The sequence below is a fragment of the Haematobia irritans genome, chromosome 2, assembly GCF_050003625.1.
Source record: "Haematobia irritans isolate KBUSLIRL chromosome 2, ASM5000362v1, whole genome shotgun sequence".
In the NCBI taxonomy this organism is placed as follows: Eukaryota; Metazoa; Arthropoda; class Insecta; order Diptera; family Muscidae; genus Haematobia; species Haematobia irritans.
Window position 1 is genome coordinate 224112515 of NC_134398.1, and position 17094 is coordinate 224129608.

General features: G+C 27.9%; 1 protein-coding gene across 1 annotated transcript in view; it reads left to right on the forward strand.

The window, feature by feature from the left end:
- The first annotated feature begins 358 nt into the window (after nt 1-358).
- LOC142227181 (ras-related and estrogen-regulated growth inhibitor-like protein) overlaps nt 359-17094 on the forward strand; it is a 59971-nt gene continuing 43235 nt past the window's right edge. Inside the window, exon 1 of the mRNA XM_075297583.1 lies at nt 359-1173. The gene's annotated coding sequence lies outside the window, so the exon portion shown is untranslated. The remainder of the gene's footprint in view (nt 1174-17094) is intronic.

The following is a 17094-nucleotide window of genomic DNA, read 5'->3' on the forward strand; positions in this document are numbered from 1 at the left end:
CTATGTACGAGTTTTTTTCTAGACGCTAAATGGGCAATACTTTTGCATACAAAAACTCAATTAAGAATATGGGTATGAATGTTATGTTTTCATTAAATTAAATATTTTATTAAAACAAATAATAAATAAATATCTTAAAAAATTTGCTTTAATAAGAAAAACTTCTAGCATAAAAATTAAAATCTCATTCGTTACCCTTTCTCTCACTCATTCATTTAGAATCCACAAACAAAGAAATTGCAACTCTCACTCATATCCAGAGAATGTGTGGATATCGTTGAATGTTTTCATTCATTTCGAAACGATAATATTTTTACCCATTGACTATATCAACGATATCTAAAGGGATAAGCAAATCAGTTTTATATGAGATATCGTCGGAATAAGATGTGCTAAGCGGAAAACAGAATCCCACCTAACTAAAGAAAAAGAGAGAAACCTAAACATACAAGAGCCAAATTTAAATTTCTCAAAAAGTAACGGTGCAATTTTTAAATAAAATTTGAAATTTGAATTGTTTTGAAATACAGCAACGTTATAAAATATTAAATCCAATAGGCAAGTGGAATTCGTTGACTACAAAGCTTATTCAGTTTTCCTCGTAATAAAGGGGGGAAAACGAACGATTTGATATTTTCTATAAAAGAAATAATAAGAGCAAACCTTAAAAATATTTGTGGCACTTTCGTAAAAACCCCACAAAACAACAAAACCATCTGAAAGTGTTAACCACTAAATAGCCTACAAAGAAACGAAACAAAATATTTTCACAAAAAAAAACCAACAAAAGTTAAATTAAAACCTTTTCAAAACCGAAATTGGAAAATAAAAACAAAATAAGAACCTATACCACTGATAAACATGGAATTTATTATATTGTGAAGTAAAGAATTTTACAAAGATAAATCTTGAAGTACCTTTACCATTTACACTTTTTATCACCAAGAGGAAGTTTTGTGCAACAAAAAAAGTTAAATAAACAAAAGAGTCCAATACAAAAAATAAACAACTGTTTTTTTAAGAACATTTATTACAAGTGCTACTGAATTAATACAAATTATTAAAATCGTTGAAAGTTAAACAAAAAAACAACACCCCACCTAAAATCTTTTATAACAACTCTCCAGTTGTTATTGTTTTTAACCCATTGGAATACCCATAAAAGCCGAGAAGGTAAGTTTGAGAATTACTTGAGTTTCGTAATATCTATTTAGAAATTCTTTTATCATCATTTTGTATAAGAGACAGTAAATAATTTCACACTTATGTTATAAGGAAAAAAATGCTAAAAGGGTCCATATATCGTTGTGGCACTACGACATCAAATTGAGATAACAGCTACTGATATTCAAAATGTCATAACAATCATATATTTAAATAGTGACAGAGATTAGATTGAGACTCGTCAACAAAATAATTAGAAAATATATTAGTCCAAGGAATATAAAAGGTTTTTTTTTATGAAAAAAAAAATTTTTAATTGAATTAAAAAAAATCAATAAAAAGTGTTGATTGATTTTTTAATTAATATAAAACTCATTTACGAAAATTTCCATTTCTGTGATTGAAGAAATTACGAATAAAAATAATTCGATCAATTTATTTCTGAATATTTTTTTTTTTTTTTTTTTTTTTTTTTTAGATTATGTTATGTATAGTAGCAGGCCTTTATTTCAGGCACATTAGACTATGATTCAATTCTCGACCTATAACAGAATATATAAAATAAATAACATAAAAACACAAACTAATAGGACAACTAACATACATCAACCAAAAATAGAAACAATCAATCAAATAAACAATTAATTAAATAAAATAATTTCTTAATTGATGTAATTTAATTTCTGTGATTGAAGACATGAAATTTAAAACAGAGATTATCTTTGAAATTGCCATTAATTGATACTACTATCAGGATTAAGATTAAAATATAGATATCCGATTTTTATATATAAATTGTAAATATAAGCCTATTGATTAAGTTTCTTTAGTTTACATGTAGTAAACGTAGAAAAAGAGAATAATATTAAAAAACACCCTCAGAGTAAAAACTGTAATCTCGAATTAAAAGTGTATCAAAAATGGTGTCTCACATCCTTAATATGTGGCAGATATCAATACTCGTAATGAGATCAAAGAGAGTTATTATTTTTGAGGGAGTAAATGTGATTTATTAATTACAACTAGCTCTTACTATGACTCTTGCTATGACTCACATTTAACCCTAGCTCTGGTACCAATTTTTATCTGCATTATGAAATATTTACATTTGTAAATAGCACCAGAGAAAGGTTTAAGTGAATTAACAGGAGTTAACTATTGTCAATAGAATGATATTCTGGCAAACATAGACGAAAATAAGTTGGATTGGAAACCCAAAAAACGTCTATTTTTTATTCAAAAAAAAGTGTCAAGTAAAACATAGTAAAAGAGACCGTCAGTTTACAATTTCTCTCTTAAATTTGTCTACTACTATTGTTTGTTAAGATACGATTCCTGATAAAAACTAATACAATTAGTTTTAGTAAGTAAAGAAGCACAAATATTATCTTCTAATTAATAAAGAGATATTTCTTTGTAGTATTCCCTAGACATTTAGTGTATCTGAAAAAGTAACATTATGCTCTTGAAACCAGCCTCGATGATCATATTCCTTATCTGGGTGTATATAACAGCGATCTTCTCTTAAATTAATTAGGTTTCCATATCACTTATACATCTCTGAAATGTGCCAATCCTCATTCATTACCAGTTGAGTTGGAGAAGGGATTAATGTAGTCGCATCTAACATAAATACTCCAGCGGTTTATCCTCTCTCCACTTTATTTAATTTAAATGTATTGAATTCAATTAAACGAATATTATTTAATTTTCAATTAGTTTTATTTTATATTCTATGACTGTAACAGTAATAAGCTATTGTAGCTACTCTGTTGCTCCTCTAATGTTAATAACAGGGAATGCATATTTTTCCATAACTAATACACATATTCCTGTTAAATCATTTAAACATTGCTCTGCTCCATTTTACAAATGTAAATGTTTCATAATGTAGAGGTAATGTAGATAAGAATTGGTTCCAGAGCTAGGGTTAAATGTGAGTCTCTATGCTATGCAAAAGTTTAAGCTATTAGTTGTAATTAATATATCTCATTCACTCTCTCTCTAATATCATAAATCTCTTTTTGATCTCATTGTTGATATCTCTCACATATTAAATATGTGAGGCAACATTGTTGGTACACTTTTAATTGAAGAATACAGTTTTACATACACACACGTATTAAATTTTTTCCGCATTCACCTTGCTTGACAACCATCGAATAAAATGGTTAATATGAAAAACTACAAGTGAACTTTTAATTTTCTAATTTATTTCGATTATATAATTATTTGTATACTCATAAAACAAATGGCTTTTGAACACGTTTTTCATATGAATTGCTGCTAGGCACATTAACCCTTTTGCTGGGAAAAATTGTCTACGTCAAACATGTTCAAGTGTTATACAATACTTTCACTGTAATGTCATTGAAAAGTTTAAAAGTCATTTGACGTACTTTTGTTAGACTAAAGGTTGAGTTACATACCATGCGTTAATGCGTCCGCTGAGTGAAGAATTGCATTTTTTCTTTGAAAGCAGAAAACTGTTGCTTTCAAAGAAAAAATTCAACTCTTCACTCAACGGACGCATTAACGCATGGTATGTAACTCAACCTTTGGAGTGCTTCAAACTGAAAAATATCAACCGTCCCATCAACGCACAGATTAACGCATGATATGTAACTCAACCTTAAAAGTGGAATTACACAGCGTTAAGTAATCCGTGCATAGAGTGTTGATATTTGCTATTTGAAGGACTCTAACCGAGCTGTTACTTTCAAAGAGAAATCAACAATCAACGGACGGATTAACGCATGATATGAAAGGTTGAAACCTTGTCAAAAAAAATCAATTTCTGCTATTGAAACTAGCATATCCCAGGAATCCACCGTGGTGCAATAGTTAGCATATCCGCCTTACATACAAACGGTCATGAGTACTATCCCAGTTTCGACCGAACTCCTAACAGTTTTAAAGCCGTGGTTTATCCCCTCTTAGTAATGCTGGTGATATTTCTGATATTAAGACTTCTGTAAATGATTTCGTCTTAAGGTGAAAAAGAATATCGCTTGTCATTAATCTAAACATGGAATCGGGCAACATTCAGTGATAAGAAAGAAGTTCACCACCAATGGACCTAAGAGTCTAACTGAGCCTGAAATAACGGGCTGCCACTATACTTAGGTTAACCTAATCTAACTTATACTTAATCTTACCGAATATAACCAACAAATTGATTATGGAAAAATGTTAAAGTTAACTGGAGAGAAAATATTTCCATTTTACTTTCTGCTAACAGGAGTTAAAGCCTAGCGGAGTCACTTGAAAATGACCGTTAGACTGTAAGACAGATGAACTATTATTTCGGAACTTCCACATTGCTCATCAACATCCTTTCAGCTTGTGGAATTGGCTATTTTTGCAAAATTCATTAAATACTTAATTGTTGCTATAAAATCTTTAATTAAATTCATTTCAACTTCAACTAAATAAAGTCGTTTTTTTTTCTACCAAAGTTTTAAACTTTTCCTATTTGCCACTCAGATTCAAACAATAGGAGCAATTTTTTCATGTCATACAAACTCGATACACAGCATGTGGAAAAAAAGCACCATAGCAATTAGTAACTCGGGCAGACAATTTCAATTAATTTACATGCTTAATGAGTGCAACTGAACTTTATATTAATTTTTAGGATGCTACACAGATGCCTTTTCTTTTTGCAAAAGCAAAGTGTGGCATCAAATTGTTGCTTTATTTAGTAGAATATTAATAGTTAAAAAATAAACAATTTTTTTCTCACAAGTTTCTTATTATGCCGGTATTAGATATAGAATGTCAAAGGACATAATATTGTGAACTTTATATTAAATTTTCTTAACCTCAATCCAAATCTTTTTTACTCTCAGTTATTCATCCATGTAGTCTATTGCATTGAAATTTATTTCTCTCTCCCTTCTTTTGTGTGTATATATGCATGTGTGTGGGTGTGTGGAGAAAATCTACAAAGCTCTACACACACATTAACACCCTCAGGACCATCGATACAAAATCTATTAGCAACACGTGTGACTTGTCATGAATGTGTCTTCTAACCATAGGAAACCCACACAATTCCCTATGGTCGACATTATGAAGCATGAATATAAACACTAGCTACAGGACATTGGATTTATTTTCATGGAATCTTAGCTAGTTTAAAGCACGTGAACCAATCACAAAGGATAATTTGCAAGGATTACAAGAGCACTAACATTGTTACAGGATTGTTATGAAAAGAACTTACTGTTAAAAATAAAACTTACTACACCAACTCATTAGGGACACAAGTTGAAGTAACAAGTGGTGGTAGCACACACACACAGGCAAGCGATATTGTGAGGATGTGCTGTGCTGGAGACACTACGTGCTTAATTGAATTTGTGGCTAGCACAATATGAAACGAAAAATTCCAAGTATTATAAATATATCAAATTGAAGCAAAGCTGAGGCAAACATATGACAGAAGTCAAAGCAAAGGGTAATTATTAAATCACACTTCCTATTATTATATTATTAATTTATGTTTCGCCTAACATATAAGAGGTATTTCTCTGAGACAAATTTTGATTCGCTTGACCATAAGTCGACAAACTTTTCAATGAAGGCATTTTGTCCTTAGAGTTGGATATTAGATTGATTTAAATTTTAATGATAGCTTCCAATAGGATTTGCATCGCATTAACACAAATACACAACCCCATTATTTGACTCCCTTTCTTTAACACCTACTCACCAAAGAAGAAGCCACTGCAAAAACAAAAGTATGTAAGCCATTTATGGGCTAGCATAAATGTGGATCTTGGAGTAAAATATTTCAACCATTTCTTAACATTATCACACTCTTCACTTTTAATTTATATAATTTTAATTAAATGTTACTTAATTTAATGATTATTTTCCTAGATTGATTTAAATTTTAAAGTTTTCAATAGTGTTTACATCCTATAACACATATACTTTATCACATTAACATATAATCGACTCTCTCTCTCACCTACTCACCAAACAACGAGTAACTACAATACAAAAGCATGTAAGCCATTTATGGGCTATGGATAGATCTCCAGACCATAGACCTTATAATACATAGATGAGCCATGGGTGTCAAACTATGTTCGACAGTTCCGAAGATTAAGAATATACGAGAAAAATAAGAGCACGCTTACAATCTCTTTCGTTTTCCTTTTTGCAGTTTGCCAATTTTACACAAAATTAGACCGTTTATGATGCACCAGAGGATTTATAAATAAATTAATATATTAAAAGTTCATATTTGAACAAAAAATTGTGACCAAAACTGCGAAAATACGAAATTTAATTTTGAGCAGTATTGCTCTTTACGAACAACACAAAAGCAAATGCACGAAAATTAATATTTGGGACAGACTCTTTACGAAAAAATCAAAACGAAATGTCAGAAAATTAATTTTTGGAACTGACACATTTTTTTTTAAGAGAATAGTGGATCATCTATGTATTAAAAGGTCTATGCTCCAGACAAATATACTCTTCAAACTCTTTTCTCTCTCTCTCTCTCTCTAAATAAAGCATTACGTCTATTATGATAATATTTAGTCAAGCGGAAATGAATACCGTTTTTCCTTCATATTCCACACCCTTTATAATAAAGGGAGAAAAAAATTTAAAAATTTCCATATTGGATATTCAGTCTTAAAACGTGTATATTTGCATAAAAGAAAATTCTATTGATCTGAGCGAGAACAGATATTATTTAAATCGTCTTTAATTTCGAAGAAAAGGAAGAGTCGTCTAAGACTCTTTTTCAGTGACGATGCCCCCTAAACTTAAACTCAAACTCTTCTGTTTTTATCTTTGAACAACATTTACTTCCTCTTACATATTTCATATCTCGTAATCCTTGCCCATACCTCATTATTATAAATGGATATCGATTCCTTTTGTGTATTAAAAGTAACCATGGAGACTATAATGGAACATATTATGGAGTGTCTTTTTAAGCGTTATATTCTTCAATAGCTAAAAGAAATATCGCGAAAATATTTGATATTGTAAGATTTTTGTATATGGCAATTTCTAAATAGGATCCCCTAGATCTGATAATATAAGAGTACAGCTTTTATTGTGTTTGTACAAGCTTTTAAAGGTTTTTATTATTGACTCAGATACAGTGGGTAACGCATATAAGAAAGTCGGAAAATCATGCAATTTTTTTCTTATATGCGTTTGTTTTCTTATAGACAATTACTGCATATAAGAAAAAAGTTTCCTATAATCGTATTCATTTATATACGATTTTTTTCTTATAGAATTATATTTCACAAAAATCTCTTTTAGAAAGAAGAAATATTTCGGTTTATAGTTTTAAAATATTTTAAAAAAAAAAGGTAAAAAAACAATAACAATTTACCTTAAAATAAAAAAGTAACAAAGGATATTAAATAACTTTAATATAATAAAAAAAAAAAACAGAACAAAAATCAACGCATTAAAAAAAGTTTCTTATAGGAAATTTTTTAATGGGATTTTGGTCTTGTGTGATTTCCCAGATTTTTCTTTTATCAGTGTTTTTCTTATATGAAACATTTTTCGCACCAAAACACAACAAAAATACATGGTGTGTTTGCTGCATTTTGGTTATATGCGTTCTTTTCACTGAAGCCTTAAGAATAAACTGTTTTTAGGCAAATGTATAAGGACTTATACTCGACAGGTAAAATAATTTTATGATGATTTGAATTTATATTTAAATTAAATAATTCTATGTAATGAAAATATCTAAACTAAGTTAAAGTAATTGCCGTGAAAATTATAAAATTGAAATGAGAATAATTGAAGAAAATTTAATTAAATGAGCATAATTGAATAAAATTAAATTTATTAATAATTAACTACTAATAATTAATTTCCCATTCTACAATAAATCAAAGTAAATTAAATTAACTAAATTGCAAGAAGTAAATTTAAACAATTTTAAGTTAAACTATTTTAATTAAATTTATTTAAATAATTAAAATTGAAATAATTAAAAAAAAGCTAAAGCCAAAGTTAATGCATAATTTAATAAATGTTTATTGTTTCAATGTTGCAATTTTCGTGGACTACCAAAAAACAAAAATCATCAAAAAATCCTCCTATTTTTTTCCTACAAATATTTACACACTCCTATATATACCATTGGAAACTCATTTGAAATATGTTTGAATATAACCAAAAACCCCCCCAAAAAAACCAAACATTTACACACAAACATGAAAGCCAACATGAAGAACAAAAATTTCAAGATCTCATTTTGAAATTGAAAAATTGGCCACAACATTTAATAATACACAACAACAAAAATACCATCGCTAAGACAACATATTCAAATATTGTACACTCAACCAGCAGCTGATATGGGATTTTTCAGTTTTTTCCAAAAACATACACATTTTCTTTGGTATGTGTTTGTAGATATTTACATGTCGCCTATATATGCTTACTTGCTATGCCAGAGAATCTTTTCGATTCGAAACATTCGAAATCCATTCTGAAATTCCAATGTTATTTTTAAAATGCCATCAAAATACAGCGGTCATAGCGGCGCCCAATGTATATGTATTTGTGGGGTAAAACATTCCCCTTATAGGATTTGCTTTGTTCATAGTAGAAGCAGCAGTCTCCTTCTTTATACCCTCTAGGCACTTAATTTCATATGGTGAGTATTTGAAGATCATTGATGTTTTGTTTGGCTCTCCTCACTTTATGTTTACATTTTTCTCTGTCTCTTTCTCTCTCTCTCTCTGGGTATTGTTGGATTTTTCACATGCGTCACTCTATGCTACCTTACGTTGTTTCCTCTTTTTCATTTTACTCATTTCTAGGGAGACCAAAGAGACCGACACCACTCAACACTTGCTAATGTTTTGAATATTTTCTGTTTTTGTTTTTGTGTGACAATTTTCGTTTTTCATATGTTTTTTGTTTTTTTGAAAAATGTTTTTCATTTGTGGTTCTTTGCCCATTATGAGCAGAAAAAAATATATCAGAGAAAAGTGCGAGTATATATGCTTATTATGAAAAGAAAAACGTAAGCAATTATTATTCATTGTCGTCAAGAATTGCGCATTTGTCGTTGCCACTCTGTTTGTTCTTCGCTTCGGTGAATATTTCATGGATGATTCGAGTAAATATAAAAGAGAAAACTGAGAATGGGTGAAAGTTTTCTACATCCCGCTTTTGAGGCTATAACAAAAAATACAATTTAAAATATAAAAACATAATGGTTGATTCATAGAAATTTAACAATAAATTGAATTTAAAAATATTTTAATTGCTCGATTTATTTATAGCTGGGAGCAGGCATTTTAGGAAATGACGAATGTGATAGATTATTTGACAAATAAACAAAATAGTCGTTTTTGAGTATACCATACTGTGAAAGAAGAGATATCTTTTCAGAGGAACACAATTTCAGAAAAGCAAAGTTCTCTTTTGACGCTAACAAAATTTCTTTCAAAGCAATTAAAATGATTAGAGACAAACCTTGTTTGTCATAAATTTACTCTGGAGGAAAATACTTTATAACAAAAGGGAATTACGTTTGTCTAAAATTTCGTTGCGGTGGAAAGTATTTTTCTTTGTGTGTAGAAGGTAGTAGTAACAAGTTGGTTTCTGTATGCTTTATTATTTAAGGTCTTTAATTCATTAAATTGATGTTTTATTCAACTTAATTCGATATAATTCATTATAATTATTATTAATAAATTATCAATAAATAAATAATATTTTATTATAATCATTTTTATTTAGTCTCATCTAATTTTTTTATATCGGATTTAGTTCGTTGAATTTAAAAAAAATAAATTTTGGTTCCTTTAGTCTAATAAATTTTAATTTAATTTAGATTATTTCAATTACATTTTACCTAATTTAATTTAATAAATATTTTTTAGATTGATTTAAATTTTAATGATAGCTGCCAATAGGATTTCCATCGCATTAACACAAATACACAACCTTATTATTTGACTCTCTTTCTCTCACACCTACTCACCAAAGAACAAGCCACTGCAAAAACAAAAGCATGTAAGCCATTTATGGGCTAGCATAGATGTAGATCTTGGAGTAAAATATTTCAACCATTTCTTAACATTATCATACTCTTCACTCTTAATTTATATAATTTTAATTAAATGTTACTTAATTTAATGATTATTTTCCTAGATTTATTTAAATTTTAAAGTTTTCAATAGTGTTTACATGCTCTTAACACATATACTTTATCACATTGACATATACTCGAATCTCTCTCACCTACTCACCAAACAACAAGCCACTGCAAAAACAAAAGCATGTAAGCCATTTATGGGCTAGCATAGATGTGGGTCTTGGAGTAAAATATTTCAACCATTTCTTAACATTATCATACTCTTCACTTTTAATTTATATTATTTTAATTAAATGTTACTTAATTTAATGATTATTTTCCTAGATTTATTTAAATTTTAAAGTTTTCAATAGTGTTTACATGCTATTAACACATATACTTTATCACATTAACATAAAATCCACTCTCTCTCTCTCTCTCTCACCTACTCACCAAAAAACGAGTAACTACAATACAAAAGCATGTAAGCCATTTATGGGCTACGGATAGATCTCCAGACAAATATACTCTTCAAACTCTTTTTTCTCTCTCTCTCTCTATCTCTCTAAAAAAAAAACATTACCTCTATTATGATAATATTTAGTCCAGCGGAAATGAATACCATTTTTTCTTCATATTTCACACCCTTTATAATAAAGGGAAAAAATTTTAAAAATTTCCATATTTTTACAAACAATTGTTCCAATTATGAAATACTCTTGTTTTTTTTTTTCAATGTTATTGTGTATGGAATATCTCAAATATCCGTTTCGATTGCCTAGACATTTCATTTATGTAAGACATCCAGTCGACCAATCCATAATATGGCAAGAAAAACAAAACAAGACCTAAGTACTTTAAGGAGGTCAATGTGTTAAGTAGTGCATAAGATATTTTGCTCTTGAAAGATTATTGGTATGCTTTTTGGACATTAAATGCTGGAATGGCGAAAAGCAAAGGCCAGATTTAGCAGTTCACCGAAAAATTTTCATAGCATTGTATTTTTTTTTCGTTTTTTTTTTTTTTCAAAAAACTTAATAATGTAAACCATTCATGTCATATTTGGTGTAATTGATATTTTGAGGAATTGGATTAAGTGTATTCAAAATTAAAAAATATTGCAATATTTATTATTGGACAGAATTTTGATTGATTTTATGAAGTCATTACTTTGTTGTTAAATAATTGTGGGATATATTTGTGGAGCAGATATAAAAAATTAGGACGAATATGAGTTTATTAAATTTCCATATTTGGTAAAAATTAAATTTATAAAAAAATTTCATATATATTTGTTATTATTAATAAATTTTAATAAATTATTATTTAATAAAATTTATCAAACTAGAATTTAAGAAAAATTTTGTATTTTTTTTCAATACTGAAAATGGTATTTTGCTTATTCTCTTAATTATTATTGGTTTACAATATTCATATTTACAACTTAATTTTAAGTACTGAAATATCCATCTTCAAAAAGGGCATAAATTATTAACTCAAAAAAAATTTATGAGCATCTTTTGAAAAAGGTCAAATAAATATGTCCTTGTAAATGAGGCAATTAAACCACAGGGAAAATCTTTTCAAGAATTATGGCCTAAATAAAAATCGATAATTCCTTAAAAAAACAATAGCTATAGAGGCTAACCTTGACATTCTGTAGAATGAAGAATTGCTAAATAATTTGCTTATAATATGCTAAAGCAGTAAAAATTTTGCAATACTCAGAGCATCCACTTATTTATATACAAGCCAAAAAAATTTTTTTGAATTATTTATTTTTTTATTATTTAGTAGTATTTAAGGGAGATAATATTAAAAATCGAAACTGAAAAAAAAAATTAAAATTGCTTACAAATTATTTGGAAATAAAAACAAACAGAAGGGGACATACCATGGAGATTAAAATAAACACTTAAATTATTTACTCTTGCCATATAGACCAGGCAATACTTTTTGGCTTAATCATCAAATGTTGTTTTTTTTGTATTCCAAATGCTTTAAAAAAAAAGTAATTGTTTGGACTTTTTCGCATAGTTTAGATATATATAGTATATATACAAATATAAACACAAATATAGAAAACATGGGTATGTAATTTTGTGTTTATTTAAAAAAAAAACACGAAAACAAAAATGTTTGAATAAACCAAAATTCTTCGGATGTTAAAATAAAAAATATTGAATGGAAAAAAATATAATCAGTTTCTTTTAATGTAATAAAAAGTAAAAAAAAAAAAAAACTTTTGAATAGTTAATATCATTGATAAAATATATTGAAATGTCATCTTAATTGAAAAATAAAAATATTAAAAAAATATACAAAATTTTATTTGTAAGTTCATCAACATTTTTTTTTTATTAAATTATATGGAAATATAAGAACATATCATGACGTTAATTAGGGTACATCCCTGCGTATGACTAATTTTAATATATTAATATCGGTTATACGCCACATAACCCTATGTAATACCAAAAATAAAAATTATAGTAAAAATTTCTTTATAATAATGAAAACGGATTTATATTATTGCTTCAAGCTTAAATATTGAAATCTAATCTACCTTCAAACATTGTTTTTTTTTAGTATTCCAATACCTATAACTTTTTTATGATATTTTTATATCGTCCATTGACATCTTTTATATATATATATATATATATATTTATTGGCGTAGATTACGTAGATAAAAAGGATGTTAGTGTGAAAACTACATGTGCTTGTTTTTTAGCAAAATTAATATATATATATATATATATATATATATATATATATATATATATATATATATATATATATATTAATTTTGCTAAAAAACAAGCACATGTAGTTTTCACACTAACATCCTTTTTATCTACGTAATCTACGCCAATAAATAATATTCAAACACATAAAAATTTACTATTATTTTACAAAAATCTACACCTACATCTGTGTATAAAAGAAATTTAGAAAAAATTATCTGCGAATAAAAAAAATAAACTATGAAATTTGAAAACATGAAACCATTGACAATGAAAATAAGCAAATATAGGACGTAAATCTATCATCACAAAAAACACAAACATGCTAATTTTGACGCAATTTAGGTTCTAATTAATTTTTTTCTCTAGATTATACCAAATACAATTTCATATCGAAAAAAATACGACAAAAGATCTCATCTTTAATTTGTATCAAAATAATATTGGCATAAAGGCAATAGAAATATAAAATCCAAGCCAAATTTTTGGCACCAACAGATAATATTGTATTAATTTGCAAATTAAATCAAAACTTGTTTCGGCCTTGAATGAAATTAAAAAAGTTGTATATTTTTCCCTACCATAGACAAATTTATGAATAAATAAAATGCAGTTGGCAAAACACAGGCATGTTTTTATTACCCAAATAGAAACCAGGAATATTTAAAAAATTATTGCTGACGTCATACAGGAATCACGGGAATATTTTTCACGACCTTCGACAGATAAATAACATTATCATAGATAAACACCAAGCTATCAACAAATATTCCCCTCTCATAAATATATGATAAAATTCCTACGAAATGCCCTTTAAATGCCAATGATGTCAAAGTATGACAGAAAAAAACCACAAAAAATCGCCTACATTTCACCCGTATATTACATTCAACCGCAAGGCAAATGAAAAGAGATCCCAGTATTGACCTTTTTGCACCCACAAATGTGGTGTACTCGCATAGAGATGCCCTCATGTAAAAGATATATTTCCTTTTGTCCTCTTGTGGTTGAACAAAGAAAAAGGACATTGTTATTCTGTAAAAAGGTAATTAAATCAGAAATCGATTAATTCTTTTCTGCAGCTAAGATTTACTATAATTAATGTGATAATGGCATTGATGTACCCATTTCAAGTGGAAAATAATTGAAAATGTTTTTATGGTTTGATTCCAAACAAAGGTTATATTGCAATATATATGGGTTAACAAACCAGTTTGTTGTAAAAAATGCAATTTTCATACAATGTGTTAAGGTATTGTCTTAAGGAAAACAATCACGGGAGACTTTAACATTTTGTTTGTTTACATAAAATCGTTTATATTTTATTAATTTTTAATAAAATCTAATAATTAACATTAATAAATTGATTGAATTAAAACAAATATGTCCATGGTTGTGTATGACTAATATTAATTAAATGCATAAGGCAAGGGTAGGCCGTATACGTTATATAAATAATATTGGTCATACGTGCCATTGGCACGTTAAATGAAGAAAATTAATATTTTTATGCAATGGGCTGGCGTATAAACATATTACAAAATTTAAAATATACTATTTTTAATTAATTATTTCATAGTCCTATTGTCATACTTTTCATATATGATTCACCTAAAATTACTTGACAAAAAATATCGACAAAAAAAAGTATGAAAATATCCTTTCCCTAGAAGAGCATTTTTGAATGTCCACTGAAAATATTAACTTCGGAAGAACTTCCAATTTTTTTTGTTTGCTTTCGTTGCGATCATTAACATATTTCTCTCTCATTCCCATTATTCTCGCTAAAACTCTTAATAAAAATTGACTATAATAGCCCATGATAAATATATATGAAATTTATTGTAAAAAAAAATTACAATTCAATTTCCGTTTATCGATGAATTCATCATCAATCTGCTATTTTGTTTTCAAAAAAAAAAATGACTAAAAACCACATATTTTTGTAACAGCGGAAATCCAAAATAAGGTCAATGAACCAAAATCATGAGACCAGCTCGTCATGACCAAGCCTCCACAAATGAATGAATTACGAAATGTGGAATACTTTTTCCTTCTTCCTGGATAAAAAAACTCATCTTGTTTCCAATAATCAAAAGATGTGATATATGTTATTTTGTTTTTAAACAAACAAACATTAATCGATATTGGAAATCATCTTAAGAAACCGCAATATAAATAATTTTGTTTGGAATACATTTATATGTATGTATGTCTCCCTTCTCTCTACAACAATAATCTTTTTCTCACTCTTCTCCTTCCAACAAATCAAAGAAATTCCTTTGGTATTCAACATATAACTGTATAGTGGTCAGAGAAAAGAGAAATGCGTCTCTAGGGATGGAGGGAGATAGGTAATTTCATGTCACATAATTAACACTTAATAAGAACAAAAACAAAGAACAACATGACACCCGTATGGTATAGCCACGGGTTGTTTGGTATTTTCCTTTCTGTAAAACAATTGCCTTACTTTACTCATAGCATTAATCACATATGCGGATGAGTCAATGGAATTCACTTGCCCAGGGCAAATGATAAAGAGCAAGAGAAGATAGGGGTGGAAATTCAATTTTAAAACAGTCTCTGTGGAATAATGAAGACAAAATATGATCAACATGTTGTCAATAATGACAGCTGTTCAACATGATTGAAGAATACATTGTCGATCAGAAAACTCAGCAAAAAAAAATCAAAAAACAGATGTTTTCTTTTTCAATAAATTTGCTTACTTAGGTGTAGACAAAAGCTCTAGGGAATAAGAAGAATTTTTGCTTTATTTTAATAAAATGGAATTTGAACAGACTTAATTTTCTGAATAATTTTATAATAAATCGAAATATCTATACACAATAAAAGAAAAGTAGATTTTATATTATGTAAATAAAATGGAATTTAATGCCTTTGTGACATATAATTGGTGGCTGTTAACTACCGCAAAATTTCCATAAAAATTATTAACGGAATATAGCCAAGAGAACTATCGCATAAAAAATGCAATATTAATTTCTCTTAGGACAACATTCCATTGGAATCATTTGAGTTTTATTGCTCTATATATGCTAATTTGGCCCAGCTACAACAGGGTCTGTGACGATTGTGAATACTTCTGTAGAAGTCGAAATAGGCAAATATACATACATATGAAAATCGTCCATGTTTTTTTCTGTACTCTTTTTCTCTCGCTCTTTCTCTCTCTCAATGCTCAAATGAGATGAAGATCAACAACATCATATGCAAAAAGTGATATCTTCGCAAATGAATCTTGCAACTTTGAACAACGACAACAAGCAACAACAAACACTAGCACGAGTTTTAATACAATACAAACACAAGCCTACGTAAATTCTGTTCAAATACGAATGTCCCCGAAAATTAAACAAAAACAATAACAATTGAAAAAAAAAAACAGGCAAACCTATACAAAAACAAACGTGCACATCAAGAAAGAAATGCTAAATTGTACTTTTATCTCTGAGATAACGCTATGATAAGACAATCAAAATGAACGATTTAAAAGAAAAGATACTCGTGCTTATTATCATACAATTATATTGTTCTGCATAAGTAGAAGAATATTTAAAATGAACTTTGTTTATACACAGAAAAAAATTTCCCTAGTTAAACTAACGCCAAATTTAGCTTATTTTTATTGCAAAAATATTATTTGTTTGTAGTTCAATTTGATTAAATTTTGCGAAATTTTCCACAGTCCAATGAAATTTTTGTTTTTTTTAAGTACAGTTTGTCAAAAAAGTGTTTTGACAATGGGATAAAAATTATGTTTTGTTCCAAAATTAAATATAATGAAATTTTAAAAAAATATTTTATTATGTATTTTGCAAAGTATACATACGTACACAGAATTAAAAATTTAATAAAATATTTAATATTTCAATTATTTCTAGAATTTGAAATATTTGGCAATGTCAAAAGACTTTCTTGACATACTGTATGTCTCAACATTTTATGGACTAAACGCGAGTACAAAGTTCAATGACCGTACACATAAGTTAATTTTTAATTAAAACAAGTGAAAATTTTCGTACGATTCCCTAAAATAGTATGATTGGACTACTGTATGGTTAAAAT